We start from the raw sequence: 23,649 nt of genomic DNA on the forward strand, positions 1-23,649 counted from the left end.
AGTCATAGTTACTCGTCCCAATTGCTCACACAGTCTGCCATTATTTCTTACTGTGGCCAGTCTGCCAGAACCGATATGTCACTAGTTGTGTATCATAAAAGAGTGATCGTTTCTCCTCCCAGGGGTTATTCGGTTGATCTTAATCGAAACCCTAGTAACGAGAAATTGGCTACCTTAAGAGAGTCATAGTTACTCGTCCCAATTGCTCACCCAGTCCAACATTTTTTCTTACTGCGACCTGTCTGCCAGAAGTGATATGTCACTAGTTGTGTATCATAAAAGAGTAGTCGTTACTCCTCCCAGGGGTTATTCGGGATATCATAATCGAAACCCTAGTAACGATGCATTGGCTACCTTAAGAGTGTCATAGTTACTCGTCCCAATAGCTCACCCAGTCCAACATTTTTTCTTACTGCAGGCAGTCTGCCAGAAGCTATATGTCACTAGTTGTGTATCATAAAAGAGTCATCATTAATCCTCCCCAGGGTTATTCGAGATATCTTAATCGAAACCAAAAACGAGGCATTGGCTACCTTAAGAGAGTCATAATACTCGTCCCAATTGCTCACCCAGTCTGCCAATTTTTCTTACTGGTTCCAGTATGCCAGAAGCGATATGTCACTAGTTGTGTATCATAAAAGAGTGATCGTTTCTCCTCCCAGGGGTTATTCGAGATATCTTAATCGAAACCCTAGTAACGAGGCATTGGCTACCTTAAGAGAGTCATAGTTACTTGTCCCAATTGCTCACCCAGTCCAACATTTCTTCTTACTGTGGCCAACCTGCCAGAAGCGATATGTCACTAGTTGTGTATCGTAAAAGAGTGGTCGTTTCTCCTCCCAGGGGTTATTCGAGATATCTTAAACGAAAGCGTAGTAACAAGGCATTGGCTACCTTAAGAGAGTCATAGTTACTCGTCCCAATTGCTCACCCAGTCTGCCATTATTTCTTACTGAGGCCAGTCTGCCAGAACCGATATGTCACTAGTTGTGTATCATAAAAGAGTGATCGTTTCTCCTCCCAGGGGTTATTCTGTTGATCTTAATCGAAACCCTAGTAACGAGACATTGGCTACCTTAAGAGAGTCATAGTTACTCGTCCCAATTGCTCACCCAGTCAAACATTTTTTCTTACTGCGACCAGTCTGCCAGAAGCGATATGTCACTAGTTGTGTATCATAAAAGAGTCATCATTAATCCTCTCAGGGGTTATTCGAGATATCTCAATCGAAACCAAAAACGAGGCATTGGCTACCTTAAGAGAGTCATAGTTACTCGTCCCAATTGCTCACCCAGCCCAACATTTCTTCTTACTGCGGCCAGTCTGCCAGAAGCGATATGTCACTAGTTGTGTATCATAAAAGAGTCATCGTTACTCCACCAAGGGGTTATTCGAGATATCTTAATCGAAACCCTAGTAACGAGACATTGGCTACCTTAAGGAGTCATATTTACTCGTCCCAATTGCTCACCCAGTCTGCCATTTTTTCTTACTGCGTCCAGTCTGCCGGAAGCGATATGTCACTAGTTGTGTATCATAAAAGAGTGATCGTTTCTCCTCCCAGGGGTTATTCGAGATATCTTAATCGAAAGCGTAGTAACGAGGCATTGGCTACCATAAGAGAGTCATAGTTACTCGTCCCAATTGCTCACCCAGTCTGCCATTATTTCTTACTGAGGCCAGTGTGCCAGAACCGATATGTCACTAGTTGTGTATCATAAAAGTGTGATCGTTTCTCCTCCCAGGGGTTATTCGGTTTATCTTAATCGAAACCCTAGTAACGAGACATTGGCTACCTTAAGAGAGTCATAGTTACTCGTCCCAATTGCTCACCCAGTCCAACATTTTTTCTTACGGCGACCAGTCTGCCAGAAGTGATATGTCACTAGTTGTGTATCATAAAAGAGTGGTCGTTACTCCTCCCAGGGGTTATTCGAGATATCTTAATCGAAACCCTAGTAACGAGGCATTGGCTACCTTAAGAGAGTCATAGTTACTCGTCACAATAGCTCACCCAGTCCAACATTTTTTCTTACTGCAGCCAGTCTGCCAGAAGCGATATGTCACTAGTTGTGTATCATAAAAGAGTCGTCGTTATTCCTCCGAGGGGTTATTCGAGATATCTTAATCGAAACCCTAGTAACGAGGCATTGGCTACCTTAAGAGAGTCATTGTTACTCGTCCCAATAGATCACCCAGTCCAACATTTTTTCTTACTGCGACCAGTCTGCCAGAAGCGATATGTCACTAGTTGTGTATCATAAAAGAGTCATCATTAATCCTCCCCAGGGTTATTCGAGATATCTTAATCGAAACCAAAAACGAGGCATTGGCTACCTTAAGAGAGTCATAGTTACTCGTCCCAATTGCTCACCCAGTCTGCCAATTTTTCTTACTGGTTCCAGTCTGCTAGAAGCGATATGTCACTAGTTGTGTATCGTAAAAGAGTCATCGTTTCTCCTCCCAGGGGTTATTCGAGATATCTTAACCGAAACCCTAGTAACGAGGCATTGGCTACCTTAAGAGAGTCATAGTTACTTGTCCCAATTGCTCACCCAGTCCAACATTTTTTCTTACTGTGGCCAACCTGCCAGAAGCGCTATGTCACTAGTTGTGTATCATAAAAGAGTGATCGTTTACCCTCCCAGGGGTTATTCGAGATATCTTAATCGAAAGCGTAGTAACGAGGCATTGGCTACCTTAAGAGAGTCATAGTTACTCGTCCCAATTGCTCACACAGTCTGCCATTATTTCTTACTGAGGCCAGTCTGCCAGAACCGATATGTCACTAGTTGTGTATCATAAAAGAGTGATCGTTTCTCCTCCCAGGGGTTATTCGGTTGATCTTAATCGAAACCCTAGTAACGAGAAATTGGCTACCTTAAGAGAGTCATAGTTACTCGTCCCAATTGCTCACCCAGTCCAACATTTTTTCTTACTGCGACCTGTCTGCCAGAAGTGATATGTCACTAGTTGTGTATCATAAAAGGGTAGTCGTTACTCCTCCCAGGGGTTATTCGGGATATCATAATCGAAACCCTAGTAACGATGCATTGGCTGCCTTAAGAGTGTCATAGTTACTCGTCCCAATAGCTCACCCAGTCCAACATTTTTTCTTACTGCAGGCAGTCTGCCAGAAGCTATATGTCACTAGTTGTGCATCATAAAAGAGTCATCATTAATCCTCCCCAGGGTTATTCGAGATATCTTAATCGAAACCAAAAACGAGGCATTGGCTACCTTAAGAGAGTCATAGTTACTCGTCCCAATTGCTCACCCAGTCTGCCAATTTTTCTTACTGGTTCCAGTATGCCAGAAGCGATATGTCACTAGTTGTGTATCATAAAAGAGTGATCGTTTCTCCTCCCAGGGGTTATTCGAGATATCTTAATCGAAACCCTAGTAACGAGGCATTGGCTACCTTAAGAGAGTCATAGTTACTTGTCCCAATTGCTCACCCAGTCCAACATTTCTTCTTACTGTGGCCAACCTGCCAGAAGCGATATGTCACTAGTTGTGTATCATAAAAGAGTGGTCGTTTCTCCTCCCAGGGGTTATTCGAGATATCTTAAACGAAAGCGTAGTAACAAGGCATTGGCTACCTTAAGAGAGTCATAGTTACTCGTCCCAATTGCTCACCCAGTCTGCCATTATTTCTTACTGAGGCCAGTCTGCCAGAACCGATATGTCACTAGTTGTGTATCATAAAAGAGTGATCGTTTCTCCTCCCAGGGGTTATTCGGTTGATCTTAATCGAAACCCTAGTAACGAGACATTGGCTACCTTAAGAGAGTCATAGTTACTCGTCCCAATTGCTCACCCAGTCAAACATTTTTTCTTACTGCGACCAGTCTGCCAGAAGCGATATGTCACTAGTTGTGTATCATAAAAGAGTCATCATTAATCCTCTCAGGGGTTATTCGAGATATCTCAATCGAAACCAAAAACGAGGCATTGGCTACCTTAAGAGAGTCATAGTTACTCGTCCCAATTGCTCACCCAGCCCAACATTTCTTCTTACTGCGGCCAGTCTGCCAGAAGCGATATGTCACTAGTTGTGTATCATAAAAGAGTCATCGTTACTCCACCAAGGGGTTATTCGAGATATCTTAATCGAAACCCTAGTAACGAGACATTGGCTACCTTAAGGAGTCATATTTACTCGTCCCAATTGCTCACCCAGTCTGCCATTTTTTCTTACTGCGTCCAGTCTGCCGGAAGCGATATGTCACTAGTTGTGTATCATAAAAGAGTGATCGTTTCTCCTCCCAGGGGTTATTCGAGATATCTTAATCGAAAGCGTAGTAACGAGGCATTGGCTACCATAAGAGAGTCATAGTTACTCGTCCCAATTGCTCACCCAGTCTGCCATTATTTCTTACTGAGGCCAGTGTGCCAGAACCGATATGTCACTAGTTGTGTATCATAAAAGTGTGATCGTTTCTCCTCCCAGGGGTTATTCGGTTAATCTTAATCGAAACCCTAGTAACGAGACATTGGCTACCTTAAGAGAGTCATAGTTACTCGTCCCAATTGCTCACCCAGTCCAACATTTTTTCTTACGGCGACCAGTCTGCCAGAAGTGATATGTCACTAGTTGTGTATCATAAAAGAGTGGTCGTTACTCCTCCCAGGGGTTATTCGAGATATCTTAATCGAAACCCTAGTAACGAGGCATTGGCTACCTTAAGAGAGTCATAGTTACTCGTCACAATAGCTCACCCAGTCCAACATTTTTTCTTACTGCAGCCAGTCTGCCAGAAGCGATATGTCACTAGTTGTGTATCATAAAAGAGTCGTCGTTATTCCTCCGAGGGGTTATTCGAGATATCTTAATCGAAACCCTAGTAACGAGGCATTGGCTACCTTAAGAGAGTCATTGTTACTCGTCCCAATAGATCACCCAGTCCAACATTTTTTCTTACTGCGACCAGTCTGCCAGAAGCGATATGTCACTAGTTGTGTATCATAAAAGAGTCATCATTAATCCTCCCCAGGGTTATTCGAGATATCTTAATCGAAACCAAAAACGAGGCATTGGCTACCTTAAGAGAGTCATAGTTACTCGTCCCAATTGCTCACCCAGTCTGCCAATTTTTCTTACTGGTTCCAGTCTGCTAGAAGCGATATGTCACTAGTTGTGTATCGTAAAAGAGTCATCGTTTCTCCTCCCAGGGGTTATTCGAGATATCTTAACCGAAACCCTAGTAACGAGGCATTGGCTACCTTAAGAGAGTCATAGTTACTTGTCCCAATTGCTCACCCAGTCCAACATTTTTTCTTACTGTGGCCAACCTGCCAGAAGCGCTATGTCACTAGTTGTGTATCATAAAAGAGTGATCGTTTACCCTCCCAGGGGTTATTCGAGATATCTTAATCGAAAGCGTAGTAACGAGGCATTGGCTACCTTAAGAGAGTCATAGTTACTCGTCCCAATTGCTCACACAGTCTGCCATTATTTCTTACTGAGGCCAGTCTGCCAGAACCGATATGTCACTAGTTGTGTATCATAAAAGAGTGATCGTTTCTCCTCCCAGGGGTTATTCGGTTGATCTTAATCGAAACCCTAGTAACGAGAAATTGGCTACCTTAAGAGAGTCATAGTTACTCGTCCCAATTGCTCACCCAGTCCAACATTTTTTCTTACTGCGACCTGTCTGCCAGAAGTGATATGTCACTAGTTGTGTATCATAAAAGGGTAGTCGTTACTCCTCCCAGGGGTTATTCGGGATATCATAATCGAAACCCTAGTAACGATGCATTGGCTACCTTAAGAGTGTCATAGTTACTCGTCCCAATAGCTCACCCAGTCCAACATTTTTTCTTACTGCAGGCAGTCTGCCAGAAGCTATATGTCACTAGTTGTGCATCATAAAAGAGTCATCATTAATCCTCCCCAGGGTTATTCGAGATATCTTAATCGAAACCAAAAACGAGGCATTGGCTACCTTAAGAGAGTCATAGTTACTCGTCCCAATTGCTCACCCAGTCTGCCAATTTTTCTTACTGGTTCCAGTATGCCAGAAGCGATATGTCACTAGTTGTGTATCATAAAAGAGTGATCGTTTCTCCTCCCAGGGGTTATTCGAGATATCTTAATCGAAACCCTAGTAACGAGGCATTGGCTACCTTAAGAGAGTCATAGTTACTTGTCCCAATTGCTCACCCAGTCCAACATTTCTTCTTACTGTGGCCAACCTGCCAGAAGCGATATGTCACTAGTTGTGTATCATAAAAGAGTGGTCGTTTCTCCTCCCAGGGGTTATTCGAGATATCTTAAACGAAAGCGTAGTAACAAGGCATTGGCTACCTTAAGAGAGTCATAGTTACTCGTCCCAATTGCTCACCCAGTCTGCCATTATTTCTTACTGAGGCCAGTCTGCCAGAACCGATATGTCACTAGTTGTGTATCATAAAAGAGTGATCGTTTCTCCTCCCAGGGGTTATTCGGTTGATCTTAATCGAAACCCTAGTAACGAGACATTGGCTACCTTAAGAGAGTCATAGTTACTCGTCCCAATTGCTCACCCAGTCAAACATTTTTTCTTACTGCGACCAGTCTGCCAGAAGCGATATGTCACTAGTTGTGTATCATAAAAGAGTCATCATTAATCCTCTCAGGGGTTATTCGAGATATCTCAATCGAAACCAAAAACGAGGCATTGGCTACCTTAAGAGAGTCATAGTTACTCGTCCCAATTGCTCACCCAGCCCAACATTTCTTCTTACTGCGGCCAGTCTGCCAGAAGCGATATGTCACTAGTTGTGTATCATAAAAGAGTCATCGTTACTCCAACAAGGGGTTATTCGAGATATCTTAATCGAAACCCTAGTAACGAGACATTGGCTACCTTAAGGAGTCATATTTACTCGTCCCAATTGCTCACCCAGTCTGCCATTTTTTCTTACTGCGTCCAGTCTGCCGGAAGCGATATGTCACTAGTTGTGTATCATAAAAGAGTGATCGTTTCTCCTCCCAGGGGTTATTCGAGATATCTTAATCGAAAGCGTAGTAACGAGGCATTGGCTACCATAAGAGAGTCATAGTTACTCGTCCCAATTGCTCACCCAGTCTGCCATTATTTCTTACTGAGGCCAGTGTGCCAGAACCGATATGTCACTAGTTGTGTATCATAAAAGTGTGATCGTTTCTCCTCCCAGGGGTTATTCGGTTAATCTTAATCGAAACCCTAGTAACGAGACATTGGCTACCTTAAGAGAGTCATAGTTACTCGTCCCAATTGCTCACCCAGTCCAACATTTTTTCTTACGGCGACCAGTCTGCCAGAAGTGATATGTCACTAGTTGTGTATCATAAAAGAGTGGTCGTTACTCCTCCCAGGGGTTATTCGAGATATCTTAATCGAAACCCTAGTAACGAGGCATTGGCTACCTTAAGAGAGTCATAGTTACTCGTCACAATAGCTCACCCAGTCCAACATTTTTTCTTACTGCAGCCAGTCTGCCAGAAGCGATATGTCACTAGTTGTGTATCATAAAAGAGTCGTCGTTATTCCTCCGAGGGGTTATTCGAGATATCTTAATCGAAACCCTAGTAACGAGGCATTGGCTACCTTAAGAGAGTCATTGTTACTCGTCCCAATAGATCACCCAGTCCAACATTTTTTCTTACTGCGACCAGTCTGCCAGAAGCGATATGTCACTAGTTGTGTATCATAAAAGAGTCATCATTAATCCTCCCCAGGGTTATTCGAGATATCTTAATCGAAACCAAAAACGAGGCATTGGCTACCTTAAGAGAGTCATAGTTACTCGTCCCAATTGCTCACCCAGTCTGCCAATTTTTCTTACTGGTTCCAGTCTGCCAGAAGCGATATGTCACTAGTTGTGTATCATAAAAGAGTCATCGTTTCTCCTCCCAGGGGTTATTCGAGATATCTTAATCGAAACCCTAGTAACGAGGCATTGACTACCTTAAGAGAGTCATAGTTAATCGTCCCAATTGCTCACCCAGTCCAATATTTTTTCTTACTATTACCAGTTTGCCAGAACCTATATGTCACTAGTTGTGTATCATAATTAGAGTGATCGTTTCTCCTCCCAGGGGATATTCGAGATATCTTAATCGAAACCCTAGTAACGAGGCTTTGGCTACCTTAAGAGAGTCATAGTTACTCGTCCCAATTGCTCACCCAGTCCAACGTTTTTTCTTACTGCGGCCAGTCTGCCAGAAGCAATATGTCACTAGTTGTGTATCATAAAAGAGTCATCGTTACTCCCCCCAGGGGTTATTCGAGATATCTTAATCGAAACCCTAGTAACGAGGCATTGGCTACCTTACGTGAGTCATAGTTACTCGTCCCAATTGCTCACCCAGTCTGCCATTTTTTCTTACTGTGGCCCTTCTGCCAGAAGCGATATGTCACTAGTTGTGTTTCATAAAAGAGTGATCGTTACTCCTCCCAGGGGTTATTCGAGATATCTTAATCAAAAGCTTAGTAACGAGGCATTGGCTACCTTAAGAGAGTCATAGTTACTCGTCCCAATTGCTCACCCAGTCTGCCATTATTTCTTACTGTGGCCAGTCTGCCAGAACCGATATGTCACTAGTTGTGTATCATAAAAGAGTCATCATTAATCCTCTCAGGGGTTATTCGAGATATCTCAATCGAAACCAAAAACGAGGCATTGGCTACCTTAAGAGAGTCATAGTTACTCGTCCCAATTGCTCACCCAGTCTGCCATTATTTCTTACTGAGGCCAGTGTGCCAGAACCGATATGTCACTAGTTGTGTATCATAAAACAGTCATCGTTTCTCCTCCCAGGGGTTATTCGGTTTATCTTAATCGAAACCCTAGTAACGAGACATTGGCTACATTAAGAGAGTCATAGTTACTCGTCCCAATTGCTCACCCAGTCCAACATTTTTTCTTACGGCGACCAGTCTGCCAGAAGTGATATGTCACTAGTTGTGTACCATAAAAGAGTGGTCGTTACTCCTCCTAGGGGTTATTCGAGATATCTTAATCGAAACCCTAGTAACGAGGCACTGGCTACCTTAAGAGAGTCATAGTTACTCGTCACAATAGCTCACCCAGTCCAACATTTTTTCTTACTGCAGCCAGTCTGCCAGAAGCGATATGCCACTAGTTGTGTATCATAAAAGAGTCGTCGTTACTCCTCCGAGGGGTTATTCGAGATATCTTAATCGAAACCCTAGTAACGAGGCATTGGCTACCTTAAGAGAGTCATAGTTACTCGTCCCAATTGCTCACCCAGTCCAACATTTTTTCTTACTGCGACCAGTCTGCCAGAAGCGATATGTCACTAGTTGTGTATCATAAAAGAGTCATCATTAATCCTCCCCAGGGTTATTCGAGATATCTTAATCGAAACCAAAAACGAGGCATTGGCTACCTTAATAGAGTCATAGTTACTCGTCCCAATTGCTCACCCAGTCTGCCAATTTTTCTTACTGGTTCCAGTCTGCCAGAAGCGATATGTCACTAGTTGTGTATCATAAAAGAGTCATCGTTTCTCCTCCCAGGGGTTATTCGAGATATCTTAACCGAAACCCTAGTAACGAGGCATTGGCTACCTTAAGAGAGTCATAGTTACTTGTCCCAATTGCTCACCCAGTCCAACATTTTTTCTTACTGTGGCCAACCTGCCAGAAGCGCTATGTCACTAGTTCTGTATCATAAAAGAGTGATCGTTTCTCCTCCCAGGGGTTATTCGAGATATCTTAATCGAAAGCGTAGTAACGAGGCATTGGCTACCTTAAGAGAGTCATAGTTACTCGTCCCAATTGCTCAAACAGTCTGCCATTATTTCTTACTGAGGCCAGTCTGCCAGAACCGATATGTCACTAGTTGTGTATCATAAAAGAGTGATCGTTTCTCCTCCCAGGGGTTATTCGGTTGATCTTAATCGAAACCCTAGTAACGAGACATTGGCTACCTTAAGAGAGTCATAGTTACTCGTCCCAATTGCTCACCCAGTCCAACATTTTTTCTTACTGCGACCAGTCTGCGAGAAGTGATATGTCACTAGATGTGTATCATAAAAGAGTAGTCGTTACTCCTCCCAGGGGTTATTCGAGATATCATAATCGAAACCCTAGTAACGATGCATTGGCTACCTTAAGAGTGTCATAGTTACTCGTCCCAATAGCTCACCCAGTCCAACATTTTTTCTTACTGCAGGCAGTCTGCCAGAAGCGATATGTCACTAGTTGTGTATCATAAAAGAGTCATCATTAATCCTCCCCAGGGTTATTCGAGATATCTTAATCGAAACCAAAAACGAGGCATTGGCTACCTTAAGAGAGTCATAGTTCCTCGTCTCAATTGCTCACCCAGTCTGCCAATTTTTCTTACTGGTTCCAGTATGCCAGAAGCGATATGTCACTAGTTGTGTATCGTAAAAGAGTCATCGTTTCTCCTCCCAGGGGTTGTTCGAGATATCTTAATCGAAACCCTAGTAACGAGGCATTGGCTACCTTAAGAGAGTCATAGTTACTTGTCCCAATTGCTCACCCAGTCCAACATTTCTTCTTACTGTGGCCAACCTGCCAGAAGCAATATGTCACTAGTTGTGTATCATAAAAGAGTGGTCGTTTCTTCTCCCAGGGGTTATTCGAGATATCTTAATCGAAAGCGTAGTAACGAGGCATTGGCTACCTTAAGAGAGTCATAGTTACTCGTCCCAATTGCTCACCCAGTCTGCCATTATTTCTTACTGAGGCCAGTCTGCCAGAACCGATATGTCACTAGTTGTGTATCATAAAAGAGTGATCATTTCTTCTCCCAGGGTTTATTCCGTTGATCTTAATCGAAACCCTAGTAACGAGACATTGGCTACCTTAAGAGAGTCATAGTTACTCGTCCCAATTGCTCACCCAGTCAAACATTTTTTCTTACTGCGACCAGTCTGCCAGAAGCGATATGTCACTAGTTGTGTATCATAAAAGAGTCATCATTAATCCTCTCAGGGGTTATTCGAGATATCTCAATCGAAACCAAAAACGAGGCATTGGCTACCTTATGAGAGTCATAGTTACTCGTCCCAATTGCTCACCCAGCCCAACATTTCTTCTTACTGCGGCCAGTCTGCCAGAAGCGATATGTCACTAGTTGTGTATCATAAAAGAGTCATCGTTACTCCCCCCAGGGGTTATTCGAGATATCTTAATCGAAACCCTAGTAACGAGGCATTGGCTACCTTACGTGAGTCATAGTTACTCGTCCCAATTGCTCACCCAGTCTGCCATTTTTTCTTACTGTGGCCCTTCTGCCAGAAGCGATATGTCACTAGTTGTGTTTCATAAAAGAGTGATCGTTACTCCTCCCAGGGGTTATTCGAGATATCTTAATCAAAAGCTTAGTAACGAGGCATTGGCTACCTTAAGAGAGTCATAGTTACTCGTCCCAATTGCTCACCCAGTCTGCCATTATTTCTTACTGTGGCCAGTCTGCCAGAACCGATATGTCACTAGTTGTGTATCATAAAAGAGTCATCATTAATCCTCTCAGGGGTTATTCGAGATATCTCAATCGAAACCAAAAACGAGGCATTGGCTACCTTAAGAGAGTCATAGTTACTCGTCCCAATTGCTCACCCAGTCTGCCATTATTTCTTACTGAGGCCAGTGTGCCAGAACCTATATGTCACTAGTTGTGTATCATAAAAGAGTCATCGTTTCTCCTCCCAGGGGTTATTCGGTTTATCTTAATCGAAACCCTAGTAACGAGACATTGGCTACCTTAAGAGAGTCATAGTTACTCGTCCCAATTGCTCACCCAGTCCAACATTTTTTCTTACGGCGACCAGTCTGCCAGAAGTGATATGTCACTAGTTGTGTACCATAAAAGAGTGGTCGTTACTCCTCCTAGGGGTTATTCGAGATATCTTAATCGAAACCCTAGTAACGAGGCACTGGCTACCTTAAGAGAGTCATAGTTACTCGTCACAATAGCTCACCCAGTCCAACATTTTTTCTTACTGCAGCCAGTCTGCCAGAAGCGATATGCCACTAGTTGTGTATCATAAAAGAGTCGTCGTTACTCCTCCGAGGGGTTATTCGAGATATCTTAATCGAAACCCTAGTAACGAGGCATTGGCTACCTTAAGAGAGTCATAGTTACTCGTCCCAATTGCTCACCCAGTCCAACATTTTTTCTTACTGCGACCAGTCTGCCAGAAGCGATATGTCACTAGTTGTGTATCATAAAAGAGTCATCATTAATCCTCCCCAGGGTTATTCGAGATATCTTAATCGAAACCAAAAACGAGGCATTGGCTACCTTAATAGAGTCATAGTTACTCGTCCCAATTGCTCACCCAGTCTGCCAATTTTTCTTACTGGTTCCAGTCTGCCAGAAGCGATATGTCACTAGTTGTGTATCATAAAAGAGTCATCGTTTCTCCTCCCAGGGGTTATTCGAGATATCTTAACCGAAACCCTAGTAACGAGGCATTGGCTACCTTAAGAGAGTCATAGTTACTTGTCCCAATTGCTCACCCAGTCCAACATTTTTTCTTACTGTGGCCAACCTGCCAGAAGCGCTATGTCACTAGTTCTGTATCATAAAAGAGTGATCGTTTCTCCTCCCAGGGGTTATTCGAGATATCTTAATCGAAAGCGTAGTAACGAGGCATTGGCTACCTTAAGAGAGTCATAGTTACTCGTCCCAATTGCTCAAACAGTCTGCCATTATTTCTTACTGAGGCCAGTCTGCCAGAACCGATATGTCACTAGTTGTGTATCATAAAAGAGTGATCGTTTCTCCTCCCAGGGGTTATTCGGTTGATCTTAATCGAAACCCTAGTAACGAGACATTGGCTACCTTAAGAGAGTCATAGTTACTCGTCCCAATTGCTCACCCAGTCCAACATTTTTTCTTACTGCGACCAGTCTGCGAGAAGTGATATGTCACTAGATGTGTATCATAAAAGAGTAGTCGTTACTCCTCCCAGGGGTTATTCGAGATATCATAATCGAAACCCTAGTAACGATGCATTGGCTACCTTAAGAGTGTCATAGTTACTCGTCCCAATAGCTCACCCAGTCCAACATTTTTTCTTACTGCAGGCAGTCTGCCAGAAGCGATATGTCACTAGTTGTGTATCATAAAAGAGTCATCATTAATCCTCCCCAGGGTTATTCGAGATATCTTAATCGAAACCAAAAACGAGGCATTGGCTACCTTAAGAGAGTCATAGTTACTCGTCCCAATTGCTCACCCAGTCTGCCATTATTTCTTACTGAGGCCAGTGTGCCAGAACCGATATGTCACTAGTTGTGTATCATAAAAGAGTCATCGTTTCTCCTCCCAGGGGTTATTCGGTTTATCTTAATCGAAACCCTAGTAACGAGACATTGGCTACCTTAAGAGAGTCATAGTTACTCGTCCCAATTGCTCACCCAGTCCAACATTTTTTCTTACGGCGACCAGTCTGCCAGAAGTGATATGTCACTAGTTGTGTACCATAAAAGAGTGGTCGTTACTCCTCCTAGGGGTTATTCGAGATATCTTAATCGAAACCCTAGTAACGAGGCACTGGCTACCTTAAGAGAGTCATAGTTACTCGTCACAATAGCTCACCCAGTCCAACATTTTTTCTTACTGCAGCCAGTCTGCCAGAAGCGATATGCCACTAGTTGTGTATCATAAAAGAGTCGTCGTTACTCCTCCGAGGGGTTATTCGAGATATCTTAATCGAAACCCTAGTAACGAGGCATTGGCTACCTTAAGAGAGTCATAGTTACTCGTCCCAATTGCTCACCCAGTCCAACATTTTTTCTTACTGCGACCAGTCTGCCAGAAGCGATATGTCACTAGTTGTGTATCATAAAAGAGTCATCATTAATCCTCCCCAGGGTTATTCGAGATATCTTAATCGAAACCAAAAACGAGGCATTGGCTACCTTAATAGAGTCATAGTTACTCGTCCCAATTGCTCACCCAGTCTGCCAATTTTTCTTACTGGTTCCAGTCTGCCAGAAGCGATATGTCACTAGTTGTGTATCATAAAAGAGTCATCGTTTCTCCTCCCAGGGGTTATTCGAGATATCTTAACCGAAACCCTAGTAACGAGGCATTGGCTACCTTAAGAGAGTCATAGTTACTTGTCCCAATTGCTCACCCAGTCCAACATTTTTTCTTACTGTGGCCAACCTGCCAGAAGCGCTATGTCACTAGTTCTGTATCATAAAAGAGTGATCGTTTCTCCTCCCAGGGGTTATTCGAGATATCTTAATCGAAAGCGTAGTAACGAGGCATTGGCTACCTTAAGAGAGTCATAGTTACTCGTCCCAATTGCTCAAACAGTCTGCCATTATTTCTTACTGAGGCCAGTCTGCCAGAACCGATATGTCACTAGTTGTGTATCATAAAAGAGTGATCGTTTCTCCTCCCAGGGGTTATTCGGTTGATCTTAATCGAAACCCTAGTAACGAGACATTGGCTACCTTAAGAGAGTCATAGTTACTCGTCCCAATTGCTCACCCAGTCCAACATTTTTTCTTACTGCGACCAGTCTGCGAGAAGTGATATGTCACTAGATGTGTATCATAAAAGAGTAGTCGTTACTCCTCCCAGGGGTTATTCGAGATATCATAATCGAAACCCTAGTAACGATGCATTGGCTACCTTAAGAGTGTCATAGTTACTCGTCCCAATAGCTCACCCAGTCCAACATTTTTTCTTACTGCAGGCAGTCTGCCAGAAGCGATATGTCACTAGTTGTGTATCATAAAAGAGTCATCATTAATCCTCCCCAGGGTTATTCGAGATATCTTAATCGAAACCAAAAACGAGGCATTGGCTACCTTAAGAGAGTCATAGTTCCTCGTCTCAATTGCTCACCCAGTCTGCCAATTTTTCTTACTGGTTCCAGTATGCCAGAAGCGATATGTCACTAGTTGTGTATCGTAAAAGAGTCATCGTTTCTCCTCCCAGGGGTTGTTCGAGATATCTTAATCGAAACCCTAGTAACGAGGCATTGGCTACCTTAAGAGAGTCATAGTTACTTGTCCCAATTGCTCACCCAGTCCAACATTTCTTCTTACTGTGGCCAACCTGCCAGAAGCAATATGTCACTAGTTGTGTATCATAAAAGAGTGGTCGTTTCTTCTCCCAGGGGTTATTCGAGATATCTTAATCGAAAGCGTAGTAACGAGGCATTGGCTACCTTAAGAGAGTCATAGTTACTCGTCCCAATTGCTCACCCAGTCTGCCATTATTTCTTACTGAGGCCAGTCTGCCAGAACCGATATGTCACTAGTTGTGTATCATAAAAGAGTGATCATTTCTTCTCCCAGGGTTTATTCCGTTGATCTTAATCGAAACCCTAGTAACGAGACATTGGCTACCTTAAGAGAGTCATAGTTACTCGTCCCAATTGCTCACCCAGTCAAACATTTTTTCTTACTGCGACCAGTCTGCCAGAAGCGATATGTCACTAGTTGTGTATCATAAAAGAGTCATCATTAATCCTCTCAGGGGTTATTCGAGATATCTCAATCGAAACCAAAAACGAGGCATTGGCTACCTTATGAGAGTCATAGTTACTCATCCCAATTGCTCACCCAGCCCAACATTTCTTCTTACTGCGGCCAGTCTGCCAGAAGCGATATGTCACTAGTTGTGTATCATAAAAGAGTAATCGTTACTCCACCCAGGGGTTATTCGAGATATCTTAATCGAAACCCTAGTAACGAGACATTGGCTACCTTAAGGAGTCATATTTACTCGTCCCAATTGCTCACCCAGTCTGCCATTTTTTCTTACTGCGTCCAGTCTGCCGGAAGCGATATGTCACTAGTTGTGTATCATACAAGAGTGATCGTTTCTCCTCCCAGGGGTTATTCGAGATATCTTAATCGAAAGCGTAGTAACGAGGCATTGGCTACCATAAGAGAGTCATAGTTACTCGTCCCAATTGCTCACCCAGTCTGCCATTATTTCTTACTGAGGCCAATGTGCCAGAACCGATATGTCACTAGTTGTGTATCATAAAAGTGTGATCGTTTCTCCTCCCAGGGGTTATTCGGTTTATCTTAATCGAAACCCTAGTAACGAGACATTGGCTACCTTAAGAGAGTCATAGTTACTCGTCCCAATTGCTCACCCAGTCCAACATTTTTTCTTACGGCGACCAGTCTGCCAGAAGTGATATGTCACTAGTTGTGTATCATAAAAGAGTGGTCGTTACTCCTCCCAGGGGTTATTCGAGATATCTTAATCGAAACCCTAGTAACGTGGCATTGGCTACCTTAAGAGAGTCATTGTTACTCGTCCCAATTGCTCACCCAGTCCAACATTTTTTCTTACTGCGACCAGTCTGCCAGAAGCGATATGTCACTAGTTGTGTATCATAAAAGAGTCATCATTAATCCTCCCCAGGGTTATTCGAGATATCTTAATCGAAACCAAAAACGAGGCATTGGCTACCTTAAGAGAGTCATAGTTACTCGTCCCAATTGCTCACCCAGTCTGCCAATTTTTCTTACTTTTTCCAGTCTGCCAGAAGCGATATGTCACTAGTTGTGTATCGTAAAAGAGTCATCGTTTATCCTCCCAGGGGTTATTCGAGATATCTTAATCGAAACCCTAGTAACGAGGCATTGGCTACCTTAAGAGAGTCATAGTTACTTGTCCCAATTGCTCACCCAGTCCAACATTTTTTCTTACTGTGGCCAACCTGCCAGAAGCGATATGTCACTAGTTGTGTATCATAAAACAGTGATCGTTTCTCCTCCGAGGGGTTATTCGAGATATCTTAATCGAAACCCTAGTAACGAGGCATTGGCTACCTTAAGAGAATCATAGTTACTCGATCCAATTGCTCACCCAGTCTGCCATTTTTTCTTACTGCGGCCAGTCTGCCAGAAGCGATATGTCACTAGTTGTGTATCATAAAAGAGTGATCGTTTCTAGTCCCAGGGGTTATTCGAGATATCTTAATCGAAAGCGTAGTAACGAGGCATTGGCTACCTTAAGAGAGTCATAGTTACTCGTCCCAATTGCTCACCCAGTCTGCCATTATTTCTTACTGAGGCCAGTCTGCCAGAACCGATATGTCACTATTTGTGTATCATAATAGAGTGATCATTTCTCCTCCCAGGGGTTATTCGGTTTATCTTAATCGAAACCCTAGTAACGTGACATTGGCTACCTTAGAGAGTCATAGTTACTCGTCCCAATTGCTCACCCAATCCAACATTTTTTCTTACTGCGACCAGTCTGCCAGAAGTGATATGTCACTAGTTGTGTATCATAAAAGAGTGGTCGTTACTCCTCCCAGTGGTTATTCGAGATATCTTAATCGAAACGCTAGTAACGAGGCATTGGCTACCTTAAGAGAGTCATAGTTACTCGTCCCAATAGCTCACCCAGTCCAACATCTTTTCTTACTGCAGCCAGTCTGCCAGAAGCGATATGTCACTAGTTGTGTATCATAAAAGAGTGATCGTTACTCCTCCCAGGGGTATTCGAGATATCTTAATCGAAAGCTTAGTAACGAGGCATTGGCTACCTTATGAGAGTCATAGTTACTCGTCCCAATTGCTCACCCAGTCTGCCATTATTTCTTACTGTGGCCAGTCTGCCAGAACCGATATGTCACTAGTTGTGTATCATAAAAGAGTGATCGTTTCTCCTCCCAGGGGTTATTCTAGACATCTTAATCGAAAGCGTAGTAACGAGGCATTGGCTACCTTAAGAGAGTCACATTTACTCGTCCCCATTGGTCACCCAGTCTGCCATTATTTCTTACTGTGGCCAGTCTGCCAGAACCGATATGTCACTAGTTGTGTATCATAATAGAGTGATCGTTTCTCCTCCCAGGGGTTATTCGGTTTATCTTAATCGAAACCCTAGTAACGTGACATTGGCTACCTTAGAGAGTCATAGTTACTCGTCCCAATTGCTCACCCAATCCAACATTTTTTCTTACTGCGACCAGTCTGCCAGAAGTGATATGTAACTAGTTGTGTATCATAAAAGAGTGGTCGTTACTCCTCCCAGTGGTTATTCGAGATATCTTAATCGAAACGCTAGTAACGAGGCATTGGCTACCTTAAGAGAGTCATAGTTACTCGTCCCAATAGCTCACCCAGTCCAACATCTTTTCTTACTGCAGCCAGTCTGCCAGAAGCGATATGTCACTAGTTGTGTATCATAAAAGAGTGATCGTTACTCCTCCCAGGGGTATTCGAGATATCTTAATCGAAAGCGTAGTAACGAGGCATTGGCTACCTTAAGAGAGTCATAGTTACTCGTCCCAATTGCTCACCCAGTCTGCCATTATTTCTTACTGAGGCCAGTGTGCCACAAACGATATGTCACTAGTTGTGTATCATAAAAGAGTGATCGTTTCTCCTCCCAGGGCTTATTCGGTTTATCTTAATCGAAACCCTAGTAACGAGACATTGGCTACCTTAAGAGAGTCATAGTTACACGTCCCAATTGATCACCCAGTCCAACATTTTTTCTTACGGCGACCAGTCTGCCAGAAGTGATATGTCACTAGTTGTGTATCATAAAAGAGTGGTCGTTACTCCTCCCAGGGGTTATTCGAGATATCTTAATCGAAACCCTAGTAACGAGGCACTGGCTACCTTAAGAGAGTCATAGTTACTCGTCACAATAGCTCACCCAGTCCAACATTTTTTCTTACTGCAGCCAGTCTGCCAGAAGCGATATGTCACTAGTTGTGTATCATAAAAGAGTCGTCGTTACTCCTCCGAGGGGTTATTCGAGATATCTTAATCGAAACCCTAGTAACGAGGCATTGGCTACCTTAAGAGAGTCATAGTTACTCGTCCCAATTGCTCACCCAGTCCAACATTTTTTCTTACTGCAGCCAGTCTGCCAGAAGCGATATGTCACTAGTTGTGTATCATAAAAGAGTCGTCGTTACTCCTCCGAGGGGTTATTCGAGATATCTTAATCGAAACCCTAGTAACGAGGCACTGGCTACCTTAAGAGAGTCATAGTTACTCGTCACAATTGCTCACTCAGTCCAACATTTTTTCTTACTGCGACCAGTCTGCCAGAAGCGATATGTCACTAGTTGTGTATCATAAAAGAGTCATCATTAATCCTCCCCAGGGTTATTCGAGATATCTTAATCGAAACCAAAAACGAGGCATTGGCTACCTTAAGAGAGTCATAGTTACTCGTCCCAATTGCCCACCCAGTCTGCCAATTTTTCTTACTGGTTCCAGTCTGCCAGAAGCGATATGTCACTAGTTGTGTATCGTAAAAGAGTCATCGTTTCTCCTCCCAGGGGTTATTCGAGATATCTTAATCGAAACCCTAGTAACGAGGCATTGGCTACCTTAAGAGAGTCATAGTTACTTGTCCCAATTGCTCACCCAGTCCAACATTTTTTCTTACAGTGGCCAACCTGCCAGAAGCGATATGTCACTAGTTGTGTATCATAAAAGAGTGATCGTTTCTCCTCCCAGGGGTTATTCGAGATATCTTAATCGAAAGCGTAGTAACGAGGCATTGGCTACCTTAAGAGAGTCATAGTTACTCGTCCCAATTGCTCACCCAGTCCAACATTTTTTCTTACTGCAGCCAGTCTGCCAGAAGCGATATGTCACTAGTTGTGTATCATAAAAGAGTGGTCGTTACTCCTCCCAGGGGTTATTCGAGATATCTTAATCGAAACCCTAGTAACGAGGCACTGGCTACCTTAAGAGAGTCATAGTTACTCGTCACAATAGCTCACCCAGTCCAACATTTTTTCTTACTGCAGCCAGTCTGCCAGAAGCGATATGTCACTAGTTGTGTATCATAAAAGAGTCGTCGTTACTCCTCCGAGGGGTTATTCGAGATATCTTAATCGAAACCCTAGTAACGAGGCATTGGCTACCTTAAGAGAGTCATAGTTACTCGTCCCAATTGCTCACCCAGTCCAACATTTTTTCTTACTGCAGCCAGTCTGCCAGAAGCGATATGTCACTAGTTGTGTATCATAAAAGAGTCGTCGTTACTCCTCCGAGGGGTTATTCGAGATATCTTAATCGAAACCCTAGTAACGAGGCACTGGCTACCTTAAGAGAGTCATAGTTACTCGTCACAATTGCTCACTCAGTCCAACATTTTTTCTTACTGCGACCAGTCTGCCAGAAGCGATATGTCACTAGTTGTGTATCATAAAAGAGTCATCATTAATCCTCCCCAGGGTTATTCGAGATATCTTAATCGAAACCCTAGTAACGAGGCATTGGCTACCTTAAGAGAGTCATAGTTACTTGTCCCAATTGCTCACCCAGTCCAACATTTTTTCTTACAGTGGCCAACCTGCCAGAAGCGATATGTCACTAGTTGTGTATCATAAAAGAGTGATCGTTTCTCCTCCCAGGGGTTATTCGAGATATCTTAATCGAAAGCGTAGTAACGAGGCATTGGCTACCTTAAGAGAGTCATAGTTACTCGTCCCAATTGCTCACCCAGTCTGTCATTATTTCTTACTGAGGCCAGTCTGCCAGAACCGATATGTCACTAGTTGTGTATCATAAAAGAGTGATCGTTTCTCCTCCCAGGGGTTATTCGGTTGATCTTAATCGAAACCCTAGTAACGAGACATTGGCTACCTGAAGAGAGTCATAGTTACTCGTCCCAATTGCTCACCCAGTCCAACATTTTTTCTTACTGCGACCAGTCTGCCAGAAGTGATATGTCACTAGTTGTGTATCATAATAGAGTTGTCGTTACTCCTCCCAGGGGTTATTCGAGATATCATAATCGAAACCCTAGTAACGATGCATTGGCTACCTTAAGAGAGTCATAGTTACTCGTCCCAATAGCTCACCCAGTCCAACATTTTTTCTTACTGCAGGCAGTCTGCCAGAAGCGATATGTCACTAGTTGTGTATCATAAAAGAGTCATCGTTACTCCTCCGAGGGGTTATTCGAGATATCTTAATCGAAACCCTAGTAACGAGGCATGTGCTACCTTAAGAGAGTCATAGTTACTCGTCGCAATTGCTCACCCAGTCAAACATTTTTTCTTACTGCGACCAGTCTGCCAGAAGCGATATGTCACTAGTTGTGTATCATAAAAGAGTCATCATTAATCCTCCCCAGGGTTATTCGAGATATCTTAATCGAAACCAAAAACGAGGCATTGGCTACCTTAAGAGAGTCATAGTTACTCGTCCCAATTGCTCACCCAGTCTGCCAATTTTTCTTACTGGTTCCAGTCTGCCAGAAGCGATATGTCACTAGTTGTGTATCGTAAAAGAGTCATCGTTTATCCTCCCAGGGATTATTCGAGATATCTTAATCGAAACCCTAGTAACGAGGCATTGGCTACCTTAAGAGAGTCATAGTTACTTGTCCCAATTGCTCACCCAGTCCAACATTTTTTCTTACTGTGGCCAACCTGCCAGAAGCGATATGTCACTAGTTGTGTATCATAATAGAGTGATCGTTTCTCCTCCCAGGGGTTATTCGGTTTATCTTAATCGAAACCCTAGTAACGTGACATTGGCTACCTTAGAGAGTCATAGTTACTCGTCCCAATTGCTCACCCAATTTAACATTTTCTCTTACTGCGACCAGTCTGCCAGAAGTGATATGTCACTAGTTGTGTATCATAAAAGAGTGGTCGTTACTCCTCCCAGTGGTTATTCGAGATATCTTAATCGAAACGCTAGTAACGAGGCATTGGCTACCTTAAGAGAGTCATAGTTACTCGTCCCAATAGCTCACCCAGTCCAACATCTTTTGTTACTGCAGCCAGTCTGCCAGAAGCGATATGTCACTAGTTGTGTATCATAAAAGAGTCGTCGTTACTCCTCCGAGGGGATATTCGAGATATCTTAATCGAAACCCTAGTAACGAGGCTTTGGCTACCTTAAGAGAGTCGTAGTTACTCGTCCCAATTGCTCACCCAGTCCAACGTTTTTTCTTACTGCGGCCAGTCTGCCAGAAGCAATATGTCACTAGTTGTGTATCATAAAAGAGTCATCGTTACTCCTCCCAGGGGTTATTCGAGATATCTTAATCGAAACCCTAGTAACGAGGCATTGGCTACCTTACGTGAGTCATAGTTACTCGTCCCAATTGCTCACCCAGTCTGCCATTATTTCTTACTGTGGCCAGTCTGCCAGAACCGATATGTCACTAGTTGTGTATCATAAAAGAGTGATCGTTTCTCCTCCCAGGGGTTATTCTAGACATCTTAATCGAAACCCTAGTAACGAGACATTGGCTACCTTAAGGATTCATATTTACTCGTCCCAATTGCTCACCCAGTCTGCCATTTTTTCTTACTGTGTCCAGTCTGCCGGAAGAGATATGTCACTAGTTGTGTATCATAAAAGAGTGATCATTTCTCCTCCCAGGGGTTATTCGAGATATCTTAATCGAAAGCGTAGTAACGAGGCATTGGCCACCTTAAGAGAGTCATAGTTACTCGTCCCAATTGCTCACCCAGTCTGCCATTATTTCTTACTGAGGCCAGTGTGCCACAAACGATATGTCACTAGTTGTGTATCATAAAAAGTGATCGTTTCTCCTCCCAGGGGTTATTCGGTTTATCTTAATCGAAACCCTAGTAACGAGACATTGGCTACCTTAAGAGAGTCATAGTTACACGTCCCAATTGCTCACCCAGTCCAACATTTTTTCTTACGGCGACCAGTCTGCCAGAAGTGATATGTCACTAGTTGTGTATCATAAAAGAGTGGTCGTTACTCCTCCCAGGGGTTATTCGAGATATCTTAATCGAAACCCTAGTAACGAGGCACTGGCTACCTTAAGAGAGTCATAGTTACTCGTCACAATAGCTCACCCAGTCCAACATTTTTTCTTACTGCAGCCAGTCTGCCAGAAGCGATATGTCACTAGTTGTGTATCATAAAAGAGTCGTCGTTACTCCTCCGAGGGGTTATTCGAGATATCTTAATCGAAACCCTAGTAACGAGGCATTGGCTACCTTAAGAGTGTCATAGTTACTCGTCCCAATTGCTCACTCAGTCCAACATTTTTTCTTACTGCGACCAGTCTGCCAGAAGCGATATGTCACTAGTTGTGTATCATAAAAGAGTCATCATTAATCCTCCCCAGGGTTATTCGAGATATCTTAATCGAAACCAAAAACGAGGCATTGGCTACCTTAAGAGAGTCATAGTTACTCGTCCCAATTGCTCACCCAGTCTGCCAATTTTTCTTACTGGTTCCAGTCTGCCAGAAGCGATATGTCACTAGTTGTGTATCGTAAAAGAGTCATCGTTTCTCCTCCCAGGGGTTATTCGAGATATCTTAATCGAAACCCTAGTAACGAGGCATTGGCTACCTTAAGAGAGTCATAGTTACTTGTCCCAATTGCTCACCCAGTCCAACATTTTTTCTTACAGTGGCCAACCTGCCAGAAGCGATATGTCACTAGTTGTGTATCATAAAAGAGTGATCGTTTCTCCTCCCAGGGGTTATTCGAGATATCTTAATCGAAAGCGTAGTAACGAGGCATTGGCTACCTTAAGAGAGTCATAGTTACTCGTCCCAATTGCTCACCCAGTCTGCCATTATTTCTTACTGAGGCCAGTCTGCCAGAACCGATATGTCACTAGTTGTGTATCATAAAAGAGTGATCGTTTCTCCTCCCAGGGGTTATTCGGTTGATCTTAATCGAAACCCTAGTAACGAGACATTGGCTACCTG

Source organism: Schistocerca gregaria, chromosome X, assembly GCF_023897955.1.
Source record: "Schistocerca gregaria isolate iqSchGreg1 chromosome X, iqSchGreg1.2, whole genome shotgun sequence".
NCBI classification, from domain to species: domain Eukaryota; kingdom Metazoa; phylum Arthropoda; class Insecta; order Orthoptera; family Acrididae; genus Schistocerca; species Schistocerca gregaria.